The sequence below is a fragment of the Sturnus vulgaris genome, chromosome 5, assembly GCF_052056855.1.
Source record: "Sturnus vulgaris isolate bStuVul1 chromosome 5, bStuVul1.hap1, whole genome shotgun sequence".
Taxonomy (NCBI): Eukaryota; Metazoa; Chordata; class Aves; order Passeriformes; family Sturnidae; genus Sturnus; species Sturnus vulgaris.
In genome coordinates, this window is record NC_142247.1 from 47,809,187 (window position 1) to 47,831,386 (window position 22,200).

Sequence of the window (22,200 nt, forward strand, 5' to 3'; positions counted from 1 at the left end):
ACTGAAGCTCCTCACACCCATCAACCAAACAAGTTTTGTCTGACTATAACTATCTTCTTCAAGCACTTTAGTTAAAATTTTCATGCCAGAACTCAGACTAAAATTATAACTATCCTCAGCCATGAGAGAGGTTGCCTCAGCAGAAGAGTTATTTAAGTTTCTGTTCAGATTGAATTGAAGATCATTAGGTTCAAGGATATATCTTCTGAAGAAAGAGTGTGGTGAGAATTAAGTAGTCCCTCTGCAGCCCAGCACAAATTGGAGGCACAGTACTTCATTATCCCCAGATCACCTATCACACCTGTGCTGTTAAATGCAAAAACGTTATGAGAGCTACTCAAAGTGCCTGAGTGACAAGTGATGAAGCTGGTGAAAGAGTAGAGGGATCAGAAGGCTGACTGAAACCAATTTAGAATTTATTTTTACCCGAAGAATGCATCTCTTAAAAAACATATAAGCAGACCGAAAAAAAATCCCCCCCCAAACCAAACCACCAACCAACCAATCAACCACCCCCCCTGGACAAAACAAAATAATAAAAATGAAAACTCAAACCTAAGTCTTTCTAGTCTTTCCTTGGTAATTTTTAAATTTTTTTTTACAAGAGCCTGTAGGAATATTGGTCATGAAAAAACCCCAGAGAACTGCAACATGGTACAGGGAGGGTCTCTCAAAGAACAATTGATTAACCCATGGATCACTCACCAGTCTGCTAGTGAGTCCAGAAAAGATTCTGTGATATTTCAGTGAATGTCTGCAAATCCCTCCAAGTCATAAAAGTCCTTTTGGGATCATGAATAAACCCGTGGAGACTATCACTCTGTTCTTCAGACAGACTCAGAGTAGGGCTTCTGACAGGAATATTAACATATGAGAGCCCAAAGTGACTCTTTCTGAAGCTAAAGAAAATCTTTCCTTTCCCCAAGGTTGTAAATGGTGTAAGTACCTGGCTTTTGCATGGGGTTTTCTTATTCACTCACTAAGATCTATCAGTTAATCCTAAAATCTGCTTTAGAAAGTATTTGCTGAGTATTTATTTACTCAGCAAATGCTTTTAAAAATATTTTAAACATCGTCATGGTCAGTCTTACATGAAATTTTCAAGAGCTTGAAAATCTAGTCTGTTCTTCTGTGTCCATAAATTCTGAGGATTTTTACACATCCTCCATCTTCCTTAGCAGCTTACCTAAGATGTAGATTAGAAGCACAGAGAAGAATGCTGACTCAGATATAACAGGGAATGGCTCACATTCTTTGCAAGTATTTAAGCATATATTGAACAGAAGTTGAATCTTGTTTCTGAGAGGGCAGCTAAATCCTTTTTATGCCTGTATTACTGTAGGCTGCATTTGAAGCAGTGATAGTGAAATACTGAAGGAACTTAATTAGGTTCTTACTTTACCAGAAAGCAGTGATATCTAAACTTCCAAATCAGAATCTATATTTCCAAGCTCATTCTGCAGTCTGAGAAAGTTTGCTAAAGATGGAGAGGCAATGCCTAACAAAAGACATATAAAAACATTAAAAAAATCTCAAATGAAGTGTTTTCTACAGCTAATTATGTTGATAACAACCATGATTGTTTGATGTAGGTGTGCATGATCATCTCCCCCCTTGTGAACAGAGAACCTCAAAGATTACATAGTCCTAACCAAAGAGAGATTTATTTAGCAGCTTTTCATAGCTACTGCATTAGGATAGGTTCCTTAAGTCTCTGACTGTGCTATGTTTCATTATATGACTGCTACCAACTTTAATTATATAGACTATAGCTACAGATTAATTGCCTTTTGACTCCATTACAGGTTTAACAAATCTGCATCTAAATCTGTCTGCGATGTATGAGTGCAGATATTGGTCCTAACATACTGCAGCTACTCTTAGCAAGTGTCTTGGTCTCCCTCCCTCCAATTTATTATAATTTGGAAATTAAGGGGCTCTCAGGCAAAGATATGAGGATAGGGATAACAGTTCTTTACTAATGTATCTAACAAGACAAACAAACAAAGAAACCCCCAAACCAACAACAGCTATATTAACAACCAACAGACCAGTGACCGAGTTGCAGTCCTGTTTTGGCCGCAGACCCCCTCTCCCTGCGCTGCAGTTACCGGCGCGGGGCAGGGTCGGTTCTGCACAGCTGCGGGAGGGCTGGGCTGATGGCGGTGGCGGCGTCCCAGGTGGGACAGGAATGGGGGCGAGACTTCTCTGCTCCCCGTGTCGGTCGTGGTGCTTGGCAGGGTGCCCGGGGGTGGCAGATGGAAAGCGGGAAGGCAGCAGTGCGGTGTCTGACTGCAGAGAACGTGGTTCCTGGCATTGGGATAGCTGGGGGTGGTAGACAGCAGCACCGACCGTCTTTCCTCCGACTCCACGAGCGAGAGACAGAGCGAGCAGCTCCCCCACCTCTCCTTTACCTGCCCCCAGATATCTCGGGTTTTTCCCTTTTTCCCTCTGTGGAATTTTCCCCATTGTTATGTTAAGAACTGTTGACTAGGCCCTAGGGACAGGGGGAAAAGGAGATCAACCCCCCAAAGCAAGGTAAAATACCATAGCTTTGCATTAATTCACCATGCCTTTAACAGAATCCTCTGTTAAAAAATAATGTAATGTTTAGCAAGCTTAACTTAATAACAGGAAACTGAGGGACTTGTCTCTGACCATGTACCTTCTGTAAAAATTATATTCATCATCACTAGGCCAGGTAGATTAAAAATCATAAGCAAACAAGCTCTCTGCCCATTTTGGTTTTTAAAGAAACATTGTAAAGTCTGTTTGCATCAGATTCTGACCACTCTTGAATATTGATCAAAACAAAATAATGGGAACATTTGAAATGTAGGGTTTAAGAAGGAATAAACTGAATTATTTGAAGCCAAAAATATTAAAAGCCGGAGGAGCATTAACTAGCATAGGATGGAGAAGAGCAGGCTATTACTGTGTGCACCGGTCTGCAAACTTCACAAACTCACTTTGTTACTTTAGCAATGAAGTCTGTATGATACAAAATTTCCACAGAGTGACTAATGTATTTGATGTCCCTCACATTCCATTCTATGTCAAAAATGAATTTTTAATTAAAAGCGAGAAAGAGGTTGATTTTGAAATTTAGAAACCATGCCATTGTATTTTACCACATGGGAACCTCTTTTACATTGTGGCAGAAGCACCATGTCAGCTTCAGCACAACTATTGGTATAATGACTTGTTGATTAAGTAAGTTCTTCTCCCATTTGTGGTGTTGAGGATCTCAAACTTTTTTTACAGTCCTGAAATTCCACAATTATGCTGTGCATTACTCTCTGCCTTTCTTTGGCAGATTTATCTGTTACTGTCTGCAAGTTTCCTGTTTCTGCTTCTATATCTCAGACCACCTTTCCACAGCAAACATGTCTAAGGACAAAAAGATTACTGACTAATATATTTAATTTTCTGAGGTCTTGCTTTACCCTATTCTTCTGCAGTGGTCTACTTCTCCGAACCTAAATCTATCTTTACATATCAAGTCTTTAAATTGGGACTTCATGGTAAAGCAAACTTATGGGAAGTAAAATTAAATCTAGAAAGGAATAGTATCTAGCAGCATACCTAGGGAACAATCTCCTCTCCCAATCTGCTGTGTCCCTGAAGTGTCATGTTGGAGATTAAATCTCTCCTCTCCCACTGTGCCATGCAAGAGCAGCAGAACGACTCGGCAGTGGTTGCTGCTTTGCAAAATGCAACACAGCACAAACCTATTTGAAGAGCACAAGAACATACCTAGAGAAAGACATACAAGGATATGTGGGGCAAGAGAAAATAATAAATGGGGTGAATGTGAGAGAAAAAAATAGGAACAAGACTGATGCAAGAATAAGAAAGAAGTTGACTAGAAGAAAGGAAGAAATGTGACTGCAAGAGAAAGAGTTCTGCAAGAGCATTCACATGTGCTCTTCAAATTGTCACCCCTTAATGCCTGTTTTCAGTAGAAATTCCTCACCGACCCTAGTTTCAGTACCTGTCTGTATTATGCTATGACAGCCCACAGAGAGATAGGGTAACATTTCTTCAAGCCTTGCACTTTGAACACTATTGTGTAAACTGAAGTGGCTTGAAGTTCTGAAAATCTTACCTCGATTGTCATTCAGACATTTAAGTTCTTAAATAAACTGCCATTCACTGAGACTCAGCCTCCTCTGTAACCTCTTCAAGAAAGAGGATAGAAATTATTTTTTAAAAAGTTATAATCTTCTTTCATAATCAGAAATTCCAGTGTATTAAATATTTGTATAGATATAATTTTTTCTCCAGTATATTGCTTTTGTTGTTTTGTGGGCTATTATCTAGGTCGGGAACAGGAACCTATTTCCTCCTTTTCCTATCATTATTTTCTTGCTAGTTCTGCAGCAAAGCCATGACCTTGAGTCTGGGATTACTAAGAATCATTTCCACAAAGGGTCTGCCTTTATGGGATTCTGATGAACAAGTGAGTTTCAGATTTTTTTATCTCCAGGTAAAAATGTGAGTTATCAAAGGATTTCTGTATTTCTCCTTGTCATCTCTGGGGATGAGTAAAAGGCTCAAAAACACAAAGAAACTACATAAAGAGAACAGAAAAGGGAAACTGACTGAACTTGGGAGACCCCTGGAGTAAGGTATCCAGTGCATCACATCCCTTCTGTGTCAGCTGAACAGGCAGAGGCACAGCTCTCCATGAGGTGACATCTTGGGAATTTCAGTTGTTTTGGTGGGTTTTTTCCTCTGCTCTTGACTGTATTACTACGTGCTGCCTCATTATCTCCTCTCCATAGCAGTGACATTTTCTCCTCAGATATTTGTAGCAGCTTTGCATTAGGACCTGATCTGCAGCCTATCGGTCTGGGACAGACCTACATCACTCTTCTCATTCATCCATTTCCCTTTTCATTTTTCCTCACTGCCTAATGCAACACCTGCTCCCCCTTCAGCCTCTCTGGTCCTTCTTAGCTTGTTCATCAGCTGTCTGCTGGTCACATCCGTCTTCTGGCTGTCATTTTTCCTTAGGCTACCACTGAGTTTCTTTTCTCATCTCCTGGTCTAACAATATTGGTTTTGCTGGAAGTATTCAGATCCTATTACTCTGATCACTTTAAACTGCAGAAAGACCAAAGAGATTCATGCAGTCTCAAATAAACCTCCTGAGGGGTGTAGCAGGAAGCAATGCTGTGATGGCACACTCTGGTTCTTGCCCTCCCACAGAAAACAAATATTGGGTGAGGTTGATCACTGTCTTTAGCAGACAACCTGTAGAAGTAGTGCTAACGTTCAACAGAGCTTTGCTCTGAAGTTTGTAAGAAACTGGCACATCATTACTGACTGTTCCAAAATCATGAGAGACAATTTTGCTCCCTCTTTAAGAATTGTCAGTGGGCAGAGAATCTTTTTGCAATATCCTTTATGTAAGAAAAGTAATGTAAATTGTTTTGGATGGGAAATGCAGATGACCTGTGACTAGAGAATCAGGAGATGTAACTAAACATGAATACTCGAGTATTCTGCCAATCTGTGTGTTAGGCCATAAAGGGAATCAGACCCCTCTGAGCAGGGATTGTTTTCAGGAAGCATCAAGAGCAATCTGTGGTGAAGGTAATTTGAAGGGGCAACCTTTTAACAATGAAAAGTATCTAGTAGTCACAGAGCAAAAGCAGGACCAAGGGGAACAGAAGATGGTAACATTACCTAATTTATGTGTATATGATAAACAATTCTATTATATACAGATTGTATGAGTATGCTGAATTATTTCCTCATAAGCTGGTCACACCAATACCATCACTGCCCAGAATGGAAGTGAGATAACCCGGTGGGAAGGTGGAATGAAGATGGGAGGTGATTTTCCCCTGCTGAAATTCATGGCTCTCTGCAGCTCTCAGAGTCTGAGGCTGGAAAAAGCCACGCTGATTTGCAGATGTCATGCTCCCCAGTCGTACATGCCTTGTGATACTCGTTGAGAAATCTGTGGCTCTAAGGCGCATTTCACAGCTCCTTCCTCTCAGTCACTCATGCTATAAGCCTGTGACTTCAAAGGGACAGCTGAAAGAAAATGTTTGGAGGGAAAAAAAGGAAAAGAAAAAAAAAAGAAAAAGATTGTCTGGTTGTCCCTTTTTTTCTGTTCATGATATAACAGGCTTAAGATGTTTTGGTATAACTGTTTCTCAGAGGGTTATTTTTCCCATCTTACTTTACAAAAACTACTAAAAAACCCTGGCAGTGAGGAAGAAAACAGCTGTGTGATCCCAATCCAGATGCTTTCATCTTAGAGTGGGCTTGTCAAAGAGGAGGCATATCACTTTCCATTCTCTAAACAGGCTCCTTGGACTGATGTCCAAGATAGTTACCCTCAGTTTTTCATTTTAGGCCTTTCAGCAGTAGCACATGCTAAAGACCCAGTCACAGAGTAAACACAAAAATCCCTGAGGGATGGTGGTGCCCTTTCAAGCTGTAGGCAAATCACTAACATGACATTTTCTCATTTCTTAGTGTAAATGAGATTCAGTTCTAAATTCAATACTTTTTAAGGCTTTAAACATGTTATCTATAAAATCAATGCCGTCCACATATATAAAGTCCTGAATGTCTTTCATGAAATTTCTAAAGTGTTTTTTTGTTTGGGTTTGAGATTTTTTTTACTATGTACAAAACTGCATTAAAGTAGGATTAGGTTTTTTTTTTTTAATTCTTAATTAGTTTGGAGCTGTTTGTTGCTCTGCTCTTGATCTTTTGTGATATGCAATGCAATCCCATTGAACGTTCGAGGCACTGAACAACACCAAATAATTAAAATGAAGACACTTATTTGTACAAAGATATAGTGGAGGGATTTACAGTCAAGCTAATGTTTACCTCTTAATCTTTCTAATTTTATGGTTGGAAAATGTCCTTTAAATATAATTATCTGCTTCTGTATATTTGCTACTTTGCAAATGAGCATTTAAAATGCAATTTTTCTTTATAGAGATCTTTCATAGTTTTGTATCCACTGATAATGATTCTGGTCATCCTAAACAAATGCTATCCAACCCACCATGCCACTGACATAGGCATTTTTTCTCTTTCTAACTGTGAAAGGTATGTAGATCTCAGACCTTGTAATTTCAGGGATAGTGTGCTTTCTCCTTAGCCCCACCAAAAGCATTTCAATGATAGCACATTTGCATTGAATCACCTTTTCAAAGAGGATTAAACATCCAAAAGATGACATTCACAAATAATGTAATTATAGCTGGTAGTAAGAAAAATGTATTTTCTATCCACTCTTGCTGGATCTTGTGATTTACTAAATTAATACCCCATACCCCCACAGAATCTATTTATAATTGAACATAAGAACACAGTTCATGTCTATTTTCAAATACAGGTATGGCAGAGAAATTAAGAGAGATGAACTCTTACACTTTCTCTGGAAGAATCTCATCTTGCTGCTTTGTAATCTTCACAGGTAAAGGGAGGTTGTTGCTCCACATCAGGTAGTGAGAATATGATGCAATTTGTCTTGTGCTGAGCAGAGTCAATATGACTTTAACTCCCATGTAAATACACATAGACTTCAAACACAAACAGAAATTTGTGTTTCAAGCATTCTAGCTAATTTTTCATGACCATGCAGCACATGACTTGTGATACTTCCTGTTCTTTCAGTACTGGGAAACAGGGTAATGTTTGAGAGAAAGTAAATGGTGATGCAGCTTTTTCTGGCTGAGAATAAAGATAATGTAGCAAAAAGAGGGAAAAATATCATACATTTCCTAGCTTCTCTTTCTAAACCTTGTGATGCATGTTGTACTTCTGTGGTCAGGAATTGGTTCATTCTACCTGTGTTTGTTAGGGTCAGGATAAAAATAAAGCTTATGTAGTGAATTTGGGTAAGTGAGTCAGAAGTTTTGGTTTTGCAAGAAGTAACAAGAGACATTTGAAATTTTTCTTTGAAAGGAAAAGAAAGAAAGAAAGTTCATGAAGTTGTTTTGAGACTTATAAGCAAACTGACAAAGGTAGTACAATTAATGATGGGAAATGTCAAGTAATTTAATGCTTCACCTTAGATTTTTTTTCACTTATGTCCTCCTATTTTTTGAGAAGGTGTTATAGCACCAAGAATGACAACAGCTATTCCAGCAAACACAGAAATTTGTTAGAGCTAATCACAATTCAAGTAATCATTTTTTCCTGCTTCCTTAAAATGGGTCTGTTCTGCAACAGATAGAAAATCAAAAGCTTATAATGCCTTCAAAGCATTCTCTTTCTCCATATATGTATGTATAGAATACATATGCTTATTGTAGTTTTGTTATTTCCTATATTTTTCATTCTTTACTAATATATTTCTCAATAAGGTTTATCTGCATTGCATTTTTTCCTCTTTATCTGTTTTTCCTGTCATTGAATGTATAGTGTGTTTATATCTCTCCTTAATATTGTTTGGGTTAGAGAGTCACAGAATTAATCTCAGCTCCCTCTGTAGCTAACAGAGCTATCTGTTAATGACAAAAATACACAGATATTATTTGCTTGTGCTAGATTCACATCATCTGCTCTGCAGACACACTACTTTTGTGCAGGTTTAAAATTAATTAAATATCAGGCTGCTCGTGAAGCCAGCAGTCACTGGGAGCATATTAGAGAGTGTTCATGGATTGAGTTTTGAAATTCCACACATCAGCATTGGCCCTGGAAGCCTGACTTCAGAGAGTGCTGAGAGCAGGGCTCCACTGTATAAGCTACATTACTAATCCACACTTCAATTTCAGAGCCTGAAATCTCATGGTAAATTGCTCTGAAAAAAGATCAATACATCAAAAGCCCTGTGCATGAAAATGGCAACATTTGTGTTGCTTTTGGTAAGCTCATGACTTCTCTGTGAAATAGGAAAAAACCATGATTGGTGTCTGGGGACTAGTCCTAGTTCATTGTTTTATTAGATCCAGAATCATATTCTGCTCTTCCCTGCTGTAAACTGTCCTGGGATCACCTTTGCTATTCATCATTTAGGAGGAAACTCTATCTTCAGTACCCATTTGTAAGGTTAAGAGTGCCCAACGAAGCATTTCCTCTTTCTGAAGGACAATATTTCTCTTTTCTCTCCTTAGTAAACAGTCATGCAAAACTATCTGGGGCTGTGACTGTTGCTAGGTTATTGGCATATATATTTTGTAAAAATTCTGTAAAAAAAAAATAAAAAAAAATCTGTTGGGTTCAGATTTGGAACCTAATGAGCTTCTGATATTCTGGAGCTGTAGATACTCTCTGCTTTGCAGGCTGGTTTTCCAGGTCTATTTATTGGACAGTGCTCCCTGACTTTTAAATACCAGCTACAATTCACCCGTCCTGTTTAGGTACAAATGGATCTCCACGTATATGACTATTATAAGTTCATAAAGTAGCATGGAACCATAAGTTATAAAAGGACTTTGTAATTGCAGAGACTAGCAGAATCATCATAAAAATGAGCATAGTAACTGTCTTAGGAAGATTGCGATAATCAGCAGAACAATTGAGAAATAAAATACCATCTTTTTCATTCACCTACTCTATGGAAGGGATGTGGCTAACAGGTTTCCTTTATAAACTGGAAATTAAAACTCTGAGGGAGAAGAGCTACTAGGATGTCATGGGATGGGATGAGTTGGAGGGAGCCCTGACAAAGACAAGGTCATCATAGTAGAAGCAGGAGGAGAAGAAGGAAATTATAGGACTGTCATGGACAAGTTTTTTTTCTGAACAAAATAAAATAGACATAAGTCATCAACATATTTACTCAGGTCTTGTGCTTTAAGTGAAGAAGACAAAGGAACAAACAAATAACAGCAAACCATGTTGAATTCCCCCACATTTGTGTCTTAGGTTGCAATACAAGATGTGACCAAAAGTATGTATTTTATCACCATCTGTTGAAATCAGCTGGGACAGTGATCCTTATCTCTGTGGGAGATATTCTCTGCTAATGGGCCATCTGATACATCCAGGTGGACAGTCATCTCTATCTTTTCCACAACCCATCCTTCCTCCAGGAAGATATCGTCTGTTAATGGGCCATTGAGTCCCACTGTATGACTGATAAGATTACATCATCCCACTGGGAGATGCTCCAGCCAGGGGGAGGAACCAAGCCTTTCTTAGCTAGATAAAAATGGAGAAGACCAAGGCAGCCTTTTCCCACTGGATTCCAGAGGAAAACTGGACTTTTCCACATCATCGCTGGACCCTTGGAGGAAAACTGCACCTTCTACAGGACCACTGCTTCTGAACCACATCTGTCATCCAGGAGGACTGCAGCCACCATTTATATGGACTGCTACCAACACCCTGACTGATGGAGTGTCAGGTTGTATTCTGACTCTGTCAGTGTTTTTGGTTTTGCTCTTTTTAATACTGCATTTCCATTTTAATTTTCCTAGTAAAGAACTGTCATTCCTATTCCCATATCTTTGCCTGAGAGCCCCTTAATTTCAAAATTAAAATAATTTGGAGGGAGGGGATTTACATTCTCCATTTTAAAAAAAGGAATCTCCTGCCTTTCTTGGCATACACCCGTCTTTCAAACCAAGACAATTTGCCCTCTCTCCTCCTAAAAAAAATGTTTCCTGTAGTAGAAACATTAGTACAAGACTCAGACTTTTCTGTAGCTCCTGTATGCCACTCCTGTGGTGTAAGGTAATGGAAAAGCTTCTAGGCAACTGAATATTTTCCCCCTGATGTAAAATCTCTGGGTGGCTTAGAGCCAACATTTGAAAACATTTACAAATGTGAATAACCTCAAGATACCACAGGTGGCCACATCTAACAGTTTAATACAAAGGCCACTAATTAAAGCTCTCTCTGCATAAAAGGAAAGAAAAAAGCAAAGCTACATGTATGTCTCCCACTCAGAAAAAAATCAATGGACACTACATGAAATTTCTTAAGAGAACTGTTGGAAGTTTGGTTCTTTCAATTCAGTCACAGAACCCACACGGAGTGGCTGTAGTGATGCAGTATTCCCTAGGGCAGCTGGGCTCTGCCTGCAAGGTTGGGGATAAGAATCACCACCTCCTTCTACTCACATTGCTTTCTGCCCTGATTCTTCCAAGTTTTACCAATTCAGTGGCAGTGGATCTCATCCACCAGTTTTGGATATGTCCTTATTTTCCAACAGCCGTGAAACAGAGGGTATGTCCAGGGACAACTGTGCCCAGCACATCAGAAGTATCTCTAATACAGAAATGTCTAATTAAAAAAAAAAAAGCTTTTGTCCAATAAGTGATGCATCTTGGAAAGTAGTTTGAGAGCAGACCTTATGTCCAAGATCAATGACAAAGGGTATACTGTCAGATAGAGTAAAGCACAGGACCTTGTGAAGGAAGGCTGAGGGCGGTAAGTGTTTAGCCTGAAGAAGAGATGGCTGTGATAACAGCCTGCCAATACCTACAGGGAATCTAGTGAGATGATGGAGCCAGTCTTTTTATAGTGGTGTGTAGTGGGAGGATGAAAGAAAGACAAAAGGTTTTGAGGACATTGAAGAGAAAAAGTATTCACTATGAGGCCAGCAAAGCAGTGCCTGTACACACAGATTTGTGTACAAATGGAAGTTTTTCAAGCCATAACAGATAAAACCCTGAACAACCTTGTCTTAGCTCAACATTTGACCCTACTTTGACTATGAAATTGGAGTGGAGACTTCCTGAGGCTGTATCCACATAAATTCTATGTTTCTGTGATTCTAGCATATGCCATGAAGTTTGCAGGTACTCTGGATCAGGAAAGCAGGAACATAAATACCTTTGTTTAACATGGAGTCAGACATGCATGGAGTCACAGACAAGCAGTCTGTGAGAAAAGCACATTGGAGAGACAAAGGAACCAGCGTCATGCAGGTCCTTGGTTTCTTACTCAGAGTAAGTCAGCATCTGATCTGCACCAGAATTAACTGCCCCAAAGTTTGTCCAAGAGGAGTGACCTTTCTGCAGTGTACAATCTGCTGCTTCCCAGGAGCTGAAGATGACCCAGGTAATCTGAAAGACCCCTTGCCTTGATTTCCATAGCTCTGACCTATTGTTGATCACTAGGTATCCTTTGCAGCCAGACTGAAAGAGACCCTGAGAATGGATGGAAGGGCCCATGGAGAAACAGCTTCAGGAATAAAGATCAGACTCTTACAGTTCTGCTCGGATTACAGCATTTTCCTGGAGAAAGGTTTAATGTGAGCAAAGCTGTAGGCTGGCAAAATTTCATCACAAGAGCAACTCCTCAGGTGCATACCTCAGCTCATTCCAAAGCACAGTGCCTTTAAGCACAAGTGAATCTGGCTCCATGTTTGCCCTTAACCCTTATTCTTATACTTGCCCTACCACAAGTTCACATAGCTGTTGTAATGAATTGCATGAGAAGATCTCAAGCTCTGCACTCTCTGCCAAACAAGTGCTACCTTGTGCATAAGCAAGAGAAATGCCTGTTCTAGTAGGTCCTGGCAGAACTGTGGAACAGTAGTGAACAGGGTCACACAGCAGTAAGCCTTTACATCTCCATTACATGATATGTATCTTTTTTCTCCCCTCCAAATTGCTTTTACTGGTGACAGTGACAGCTGTCCATCTCTGATCCCAAGCATGCAGGTCTGGAAAGAGCAGCTGCTTCCTCTCTGAGCATAACAGCCCTGATATGAATGGAGTCTGCAATGATGATGCAGCTGAGATTCATTTTCCAGTGTAAAGACTCAGCACAGAAACATCAAGAGTGCCAACCACATATAGTTCAAACACAAAGGCTTGTAGGAAGGTAGTCAGACTCTCTGGGTTATCATTTCTGCTGTTAACTTGGAGGTTCTGTTGTTCATCCATTGTTGAAGAGAAGGAGGGTATAGAGATTCAGACCATTTAAAGAATAGTCAGTTCGCTGATGTTCTGTGAAGAGTTACCTCTGTAATTAGTCCAGCTCTAATTACAACCCAGCCAGATCAGTGTTTCTGTTTTTTTCACGGCCATTATAGTATCAGAAATATACTTTGCAAAATACTTGGGTATGAAATATAAAAGTAGAAGGATATGTTGTGGCAGAATTGTTACACTAGAAGTGATGATGACCGCATATGATAACACAGAGCTTTTGAAGGAACAAGGTTTTGGAATAAAAACAATGACTTAGATTGAACTTTTCTGGAATCAGTGTCTGTCCCTGAAAAATGTAGGCACAGCACATCATCCCTAACATTAAAGGCAAAGGCATGTCTGGCACTCAGGAGTGCTAATGTTTATGGCAGTCTATTTATCCATTTCAGTCTCCTGTCCATTTTTTTTTCTTTTTCCTGCTCCAAGTTTATCTTGATCAAAGATCTCAGAGCTCAAAGATCTACAGGGCATGGGTGATGTCTCCTTCACCTCAGGGCAATGCTGGGCACAAAAGGCAGGCCAAGACACTAGAGCTCATCTTTAACTTCACGGCTTGCCACAGTTCAAGGCTTGGAGAAGACCTGGAGGTTTGTGCACCTTTTCATTTTCATTTTCATTACCTGTCTGTTTACAGGTAATGAAGCAAGCAAGCACTGAGGTGGGGTTTTTTTAGCACATTTTTACACAGAGCCTGTGCTTGCTAGGAAGTGTTGGGATTTTGGAGCACATGATGGCAGGCATTTCCACGTAAACACACAGAGCTTTTGCTAAGGAAGAGCTACAACAATGCTCAAAGAGAAAGGAGAAAGCAGGGTCTAAGAAAGGAAAAAGGGAAGATAAGCAGAGCTGAGCTAAAACCTGGATCAAAGCTTTGAAATGATACCATGAAGTTGGTGGAAGCCTGGTAGAACTGGCCCAAATGAAACTACTAAATAATAAGTGACTCATGCTTATAATTCTCCCTCTCTTTCATCTTTGTGTACTGAAGGTAAGTGAATCCTTATTCCATTCCTACATTCAGTGAAACCATAAATAAGCAAGTTATTAGTATTATTACAGCTCCAGCTGTAATGATAAAACCTGGCAAGGGCCTGAAAGGTTTTCAGTAGTTTCACCAAAAATAGAAAGAACAAAACAAGAAGCCTACCATCTCCAACTGTCATCAAGTTCTTTATATATTAAACAACTCTGGAAAGACATAATATATTGCCAATTTTATATATTATTGCCTCATGGATACCAGATAGATTGTGTCATCATAACAACCTCTCTTTTGCTTTAGAAGTTCTGTCAGTGAATCCAGTAACAAAAACTCCATGGAATATCTATACATTCTGACTCATTAATTCATCCTTTTCCCTAACTGGCTCTTTGATGCCATTTGAAATGAAAGTGCTGAAAATATTCCAAACACATTTTCTTCCCTAAAGATTGTTTGATGCATACCAGAGTGTTTCCCATCATTTGTATCCACTAAGATGTGCACTGTGTTTCTCACTGTTCTGTCATTTGCCGTGTTCCCAGGAGATTAACAAAGATAAGTTATTTAAGTTTTGATGACTCTGCAGGGCTGCTTTCAAAGTAGCATTTTTTTTAATGCCAATTTTTTTCTACTTGGAGAAAGTGTCTTTCCTTCTGGAACAAACTTCTGAAAAACATTCTACCTGGTATTTTCTTTTCCTGCTAATCTTTATCTCCAGTATTGTAGACACATTCAGGAAATAAAAGTGCCAGTTCTGAAACCTGAAGGGCTGTGGTGCTTAAAAGGTGTTGAAGAAAGATCTTGTCAGAGGGTTACCCTTGGATTCAGAGCAAGTCCCCTACGTTTGGCTATTCCTTCTGAAAACACTCATGCAAACTTTCTAAAGGCTGTCTGAATCCAGAAAAAGCCTTCTTTATGACACTTAGATGATTTCATTCCTTCACAACATCACAGATATTTGAAATACCACTTTAAAGTATACTTTAAATGGAGAAGCTCACAGCTTTAAAGAAAGTCACAGTTATCACACACATTGCAAGAAATTGTACATTATGATAACTATTCTGAATCCTGTGAAAGAAGTGAAAGTAGGGGTGCCCAGAGGGGTATACTTTTTAATTATTATTATTTATTTCCTGGCATACCTTATAATATTCAATAGAAACCTGAGTAGCTTTCTGCAAAGAATATTTCAGTATTAACATCACTGGGTAGGAATAAAAGCCATGTAGGTATCAAGAGGCTTGTCATGTGTCAGTGTGCAGTTCAATACCTGGCTTCTTGTGGTGGTTTCAGATTTACTGATCAGTTACTACAGAACAAATAGAGAGTGAAGGGGAAAGTTTTCATACCTATAACAGCTGATGTGTAACAGTGGTACCTAAGTTAGCAGACTCACTGTTAGCTCTTCAGTGAATGACGATGGGGAAGTTCTTTCACAGTCATTTGGCTTTTCAGACCTCTGAATTAGGCATCCAAAATCTTTCTCTCTGCTCTCTCTTAGGCTTCTAACCCAAGCATCTCAGCTGCAGCTGAGTGGAGCATGAGCCCCCATCATGGCAAAGATGGAACTGTGCCATTTATTCTCCGTTATCCAGTTTATTCTTAGGGAGTCTTTCAATATCTCATCTTTGTCTCATCTTTCCTCCACAAATTATGCAACCTGATGTGGAGAAAACAACAGTCAAGCAAGGATGTAATAAATACCTTGCAATGAGTGGAGTAAACAGCATGGCAATAAAGCTGACCAGCCAGCCTCCCTCATGAGTTGCTTTTTATTGTGTTCTGCTGTTCTGTCATTCCCCTAATGCTGCCCATTCATCTTGTGCTGGGTTACAAGTCAAACCTGCCTACACTCATGTTCTCTTACGGCTGGAGAGATCCAGCTGTGGCCTACTCATGGCAAATAAACTGTCTCATAAAAGTATAAGGGTTCCCCCATAATTTTTTCACCTTTTTGTGTCGTTGCTATGGAATAGATGATTGCAATTGGACAGTCCACAAATGGCTTCCTTGGCATACATCAGACAACTAGGCATCATTTATTTGAGATGCCAGAGCAATATCAGAGGGATTTGGGGTAGAGAATAAGAAATATGGTACAATCTAAGCAATGTGTAATGGCATTATAATTGAGGGGAGATAAAGGGAAATGGAGCTTACCTACGAGTAAACCAAGCAGTTCAAATTTTCTGGTATTCCTCCAGTGTAGTAACACTCACTGAAGAAGGAAAAAGATGTTTTGTGAGGTGAGGGGGAAAGAAAGAAAAGAGAAATATTCAAGCGTGGTGTTGCAGAAGATTATAGTGGTAATTTATATGAAAGCGGCTGCTCAATTTCTCACTGAGTCAAACTGAGACAAAAAGTCAGTGAACACAGTGATGGCAGTTCAGTATCTTCTTCAGTAAGCAGCAAAGTGACTTTACCCTCTGCAATCTTTCAACATGAAGAATGATTGCTTTAATTTTTTTGCACTTCAAGAAAATAAATCATGTCCAGCTCTAGAAAGTTCAATAAACCTTTCTGGTTAACATATGTTAGAAACTCCAGTCAAACAATCTAGTTAATCTGAAATTCTAAAGCAGATGCTTTGACAACTCCACAATATTTACATCTTCTAATCCTGTCACTAGAGCACGCAGAGAATTTTTGTGCTTCACCCTAGAAATAGATTTCCTGTTTCTTGCTTTTCTGTTGAGTCATAAAAAATCCCCGCTCTAAAAGATTCAAAACCAATTTACATCTGTCTTTTCATATCCTGGTTCAATTATGGTTTTTATTACCTCAAAAGTTACCTTATAAGCTCCATACTGTCCAAGAAGTAGGTAATTAAATAAACAGACAATTTAAATGCAAGGGAAAGAACAGCTTCATTCCCACATTTACCACAAAGTACTTTAAGCAACTGGTTCCAAGCTGTATAATGACTATCCTGGGTTAAGATTCTTCTCTCTGAACATTTCAGATAGAAAGGGCTTTTACCTCTTCTGTCTCTACTAAGGCTAATTTAGCTGACCCACTGAGACATCAGAGACTTTCACTGTCTAGCTAGAAGAGAATAAGGAGAGGATGCAGTGACCACATGAAATGCACTCTGTGTCAGACAGAGGTTGAACTCAATGCATATTTTGACCCATTCCTCTCAATTAGGGGACTTCACAGAAATTTGAAAGTCCACAGATGTGAATCTGGTACAAGAAACTGGATTTTCACGTGCTGCACATATGGCTGCAGAGCTTACTGCCACAAGACTGGTTTGTGGTCTGACCATCATTTAAATAGGACTGAATGTGGGAACTCACAAAAAGAACATGTAAAATGTTCATAATACAAGTCTGCAAGACTATATGCACAAGAGAGATGGCGTAGTTCTTACTCAGCTGTAGCTAGATTTCCAGGACAATTTCTAAGCAGTACAACTTACATAGACTTTTTGTTTGGTTGGTTGGTTTTTTTTCCTAGTTGCTGTTTGTTTAGCAGCTTCCTAAATAGCTGATAAGATCTGAAGCACTAATGGCCATAAGCAGAGGGAGAATTAGAAACTCACTGGGCAAGTCTTGTGCTCTCATGGTCCAACACTATTTGGCTATCACAAGCTGTGCTGAGATCAACCCTGACCATGCACGTCTTTCAGCCTTTGTTAGACCTTTAGATCTCCCAACTATGGTGGTTTTTCGAAAAAAAGAAGTGCTCCCTCTCTGTGCTCTTATGTGCTCCAGGGACCTTAGCTTAGTCCTGCTCTGAGGGTGAGGCAGGAAGGCTTGGAGAAGATAATGTATTGTCTTTTGTATCTGAAGGTACTTACACTGACATAATTGCAATTATTAATACTGCTGACAGGATGTACCCAATCTATAATTTGAGGTAATGTTTGGCAACTTGAGCAATGCAAATCATGAATCATTCATTAAATGAGCAATGCATTTAATGAGTTAGAATTAATTTTTAGATGTCCTCTGTAATTTTGTTGTGTAATTTAAGGTCACCAGCAGTATTTTTTTTGTATATCATAATTTCATGGAGGCTTATATGCAATTTCTACACTACAAATATATTATTTGCTTTAGTTCAAACTTTTTTTTGTTTAGGAGAAAGACTTTGGGAACGGTGCTTGCTTGATATTTCAGATCCTCTTTGGCTCTAAATTGGCACAGCTGCATTGAAGTTATTGATTGCATCTCCTAAATCCGCAAAGGCTTGTGACCTCAGGACATGGTACCATTGCATTGTGTCAGCCCAAAATGGAGGGGCTTAGGCAGAGGAGCCCATATTTTGTGATATAAGTAAGGCATCTTTTTCTGCACTGACTTAGACTCCACTTTTCTTCCAGTATATCCTAATAATAACTGAGAAAATCCCCTCCTTTCTGCACAGTCCTGTAGCTTACATTTTAGTTGTATGCGCTCTGTCTCTGGAGACAGCCATCCTCACACTCCATCACCAGAGGAATGAAAACAAAACACCAGTTTCCTGAGAGACCTCTGAGATGTCTTTAACTGCATAATAATTGATGTTTTTATGGAGTTCCAGATCATTTACTGATATTGAACACTTCAGTGGTTTAATTCTTCCTCACACAATGTGTAGACAAAAAATAGCTTGGTAGACTTCATCATTCATGAAAGGCAGACAGAGCAGGCAAGCCAGCATGAAAATATTTTAATTATACTTTGTCAGAAGTATATCATAGGAGATAAGAGTGCTCTTCTTTCACCAGTTTCATTTGGATAATTTTCCCAAGTCTAAATTTATTTGCTACTAATTGCACTTGCGTTCAGATGCTGATTTTCCAGAACGCAAGAAGAAAGTGAGACAAGATAAGAACAAAAAGTAGCAGAACACTACGAAACTTAGGAGAGCAACTTCTTGCTTGAGGCCAGGCTTGGAATAGGAAAAAACTTCCTAGAAAACAGCAAGTAGTACAGAAAAGATCATAGGATAAATCTAATGTTTCATTAACTCTTTGCTTTATACAAGTTTAATACTACAGAGTACCACTGGAAACAAATCAGCAGGATTAACTCACTGAAGAAAATCTTCCCTTTGGTAGATGTTGTCCAGCATAATATGTGTTCTCCAGGCATTTCTCCCTACCTTCCCAAACTATATTTATAAAGTATAAGTATCTAGAACTGTAAATGAATGGCATCTGGAGTTCATAAAGGATATAGAGAACTGGCTTTCTGATCAAATAAAAAAGTTATGTCATGATTTTTTTTTTCTGGACTGGATCCAAGCTTACTAAGTCAGACAGAATTTTTTCCACTATGTTTCAATAGTTTTGGAATTGAGCCACTGTGAAACTCCACAACACAAAACAGGGTTATTGATCATTATACTGCTCAGCTTCTGATATGTGGGTATTATTATTTTTATGTTGTATGAGAGAGCATCTGATAAAGGTTGTCAAAATTATTTTGTCTCCTGTGCAAATGTAGTATTGCTTTTATGTGTGACTGCTGTTATGTTACCGGTGGCTTATCTTCTGACAATGTGACATGGCAGGAAATACAAGAGAGAATAAAATATAACAAAATGGGGTAAACCATATAAAGAATTATATTTTCTTTCTTGTCAGTGTTATCGTAGCATAGTAGACTACAGAGTCCCCATAGTGCTGAGACAGATTGTATTGAAGGACTAAAGATAAGACCTAAATTATTTACCTGGTGTTCGGTGAATGCGGAAAGTGGTGAAAAGTTTTTCTATCACCTTGGTTGCCACTTGAATGTCTCAGAGCAAGAACTAAAGAAAGGATTTCCAAGAATTTGCTCTATTTGCTACCATTTAAAGTCAATAACAAAGTACTCTTGACCGTCATAGTGGTGAGGTCAGCAGAACAGCAAATTGAAATTCTTCCCATCCTACAAACTCTACACATACTATCAAGGTAGTGGGATCAAGCCCCAGGTTTCCAGCGATACACCTTGTTCAACAGTAATTCCAAAACATAGGCATGTATCCAACATGTAATTCTTGCAAACACAAACTTTTTTTTTTAAATCTTGCCAAGCTTTTAGTGTCAGCAAAATTTCCCTGCACTGAGAAACAACAATTCAATTAAATTTTCATGAAACTATTTCTTTTCCCCTGCTGTACATTTGCTGACTATTAATGCATCCTGTGGTATTCAACCCAAGGTAGAGAGACATCTCTATTTAGCTCTATTTAGCTTTCTCAATGCAATTAATTTAATTTTTATAAGTCTTTCATGATTGATATAACTATTTTCTTTGCCAATTTTTTAATTTTAAATTTCCTAGTGCCTTCAATTCCTTCTTACACTGAATCTGAATGGTGTAAGATGTCTCCCTCAGTGGGAGGAGGGAAGATATTCCCTCAGTGTCTTTAGACCTTCACATTTTTTCTTTCTTAAAGGCAAGATAATTGAAACAAAAGACAAGAGGGCTGAAACCACAGTGGATGAGACACTTAACTCTTCATTTTATTCACTTTCTCCCTCTTCAGTTTTATGTTTCTTGTTAACTAGAGGGCCTTAATTGTTTTTTTTTCTTTCCCTAAAAAGGTTAGTTTCATTTCAAAGCTGATGTTTGTACATGGATGCACCTGAGAATTCCCATTACATTTATCAACTTTGTACATAATGTAATTATTTAGGAATACATTAGAGCCTTACATATTCTATCTTGGCTAACCTAACCACTTCCATTATCTAATTTTGCCAACTCTATATTTCCCGTTAGCCTATTGACTTAATTAGAGTGGTAATAATTGCAGCTAATTAAGAACAACTACTGCAGACAGTACTCCATTTAAGTGTTCAATCTTATACTGAAGTTTGACAGTTATTATTTCTGTTGCCTTACTATATCTTTGGGAAAGTTTTTCCTAAAGTGTGTGGGCACTGAGGAGAGCTGAAGGATGGAGGTGAAGAGTCTTAAAGATCATAAACCAAGCCTAAATAGGACTTGAGAGTGTTCAGGTGAGGGTATTCATGGCCCACAAAGCCCACATGATATAAAAACACACATTGGTCTGAATAGCTTCTCAGTCAGAGAAATGTGGAAAATGGAATTATCTCCCTGTAGGAAATATTACTAATTTGTTTTCAGCCCACACTGATTAAATGTTGACATCTCAACTATTTGCACATAAAAGAAAGTGGAAGACAATCTCAGTGTGGAAATATTGGACTACAAAATATTCTCTTTCTTGACCAAAGATTATTAATCTCAAAAGGCTGATGTATTTGGCATTCAAAAATTTTTACAATACCTCTCATCAATGGATATATTACTGTTGGAAATTTTTTTCCATTTAAACCTTTTTTTGACGTGTTCTATCTGAAATATTCTCAAACTAATATTACAGGGAAAACATCCTGGGGTTTTTTTTGTGGTGGTGGTTTGTTCTTATTTTCGATATTCTAGATTTTTAAGGAAAAGATTCATTCAAAAGGTTTTAAATACCACATATTTCTGCATTAACTCAGAAATTCACTTGTTTCATTTGATTATTTTGGGCCATGAATTTTTTCTGACATGCTGGCTAATATATTTTCTTAATGTATCTAAAGTTTATGTAAAGTTTTCCTTTTCATTAAAACATTTTTTATAAATTATGTGCTCTCTTTTTTTGATGCAGCTGTGAATAAAATATGCGAGGAAACAGAGGAGAAAAGCTTGATCAGTGTGGAAATAGAGCCTAAAACCTAACAGAAGGAAAATCCTGGTTTTGATTTCAAGTAAACATCTGTGGAACTGGAATATCTATGCATTTACAGATTCTCATTGAATCGCACTGTCCTTTTGCAAATGACAATAATTTAATATCTTAATAAAACTTTTTTTACCTCCACTAATTTTTTTTTCTCTCTAAATTTGGCCTGCACAAACCCCTGAATTGCTTCATTGCTTCATGCTGCAAGGTAGCTTTCTACTGGAAGTGGAAAGTTTGTGCTGATAACAGTGGTACTGGCACCACATGAAGTACAGGAATACAGGTACCACAGTGTTGCCCTCCAACAGAGCCATCTGAGACGGTGGAAATGGATTTTGCATATTTACTGGTTAAATACAGAGGATGTCAGATCAGGGAAACTAGATCAGCAGTGACTGAAGAATGTGGCCACAGAGTAAGCTATAATTATTATTTTGTTTTTAATTTACTCCAGATTCAGGCTGGAGCTACTTTACTTTCAGAAGTTACCAAACTGCACAGAGAAATAACATCAAGAAGGTATTTTATATTTTAAATTAACATTGAACTTCCATTCACCTTTCCATCTTCTTGGGTTACCCAACTTCATATTAGAAGTGTTCATCTGCCTTGCTTCTATCCACCTGCATTGGTTTTGTAACTGGAAAAAGTCAGTACAACTGCACT

General features: G+C 38.5%; 1 protein-coding gene across 3 annotated transcripts in view; it reads right to left on the bottom strand.

The window, feature by feature from the left end:
• Positions 1 to 22,200, bottom strand: part of CHRM2 (cholinergic receptor muscarinic 2) — a 92,416-nt gene that overhangs the window by 17,005 nt on the left and 53,211 nt on the right. For 2 of the 3 annotated variants that reach the window (XM_088165680.1, XM_088165681.1), the window contains one exon: positions 16,018 to 16,075. The exons of the other annotated variant lie outside the window; for it this stretch is intronic. The gene's annotated coding sequence lies outside the window, so the exon portion shown is untranslated. The remainder of the gene's footprint in view (positions 1 to 16,017; positions 16,076 to 22,200) is intronic. 3 annotated transcript variants of the gene reach the window in all.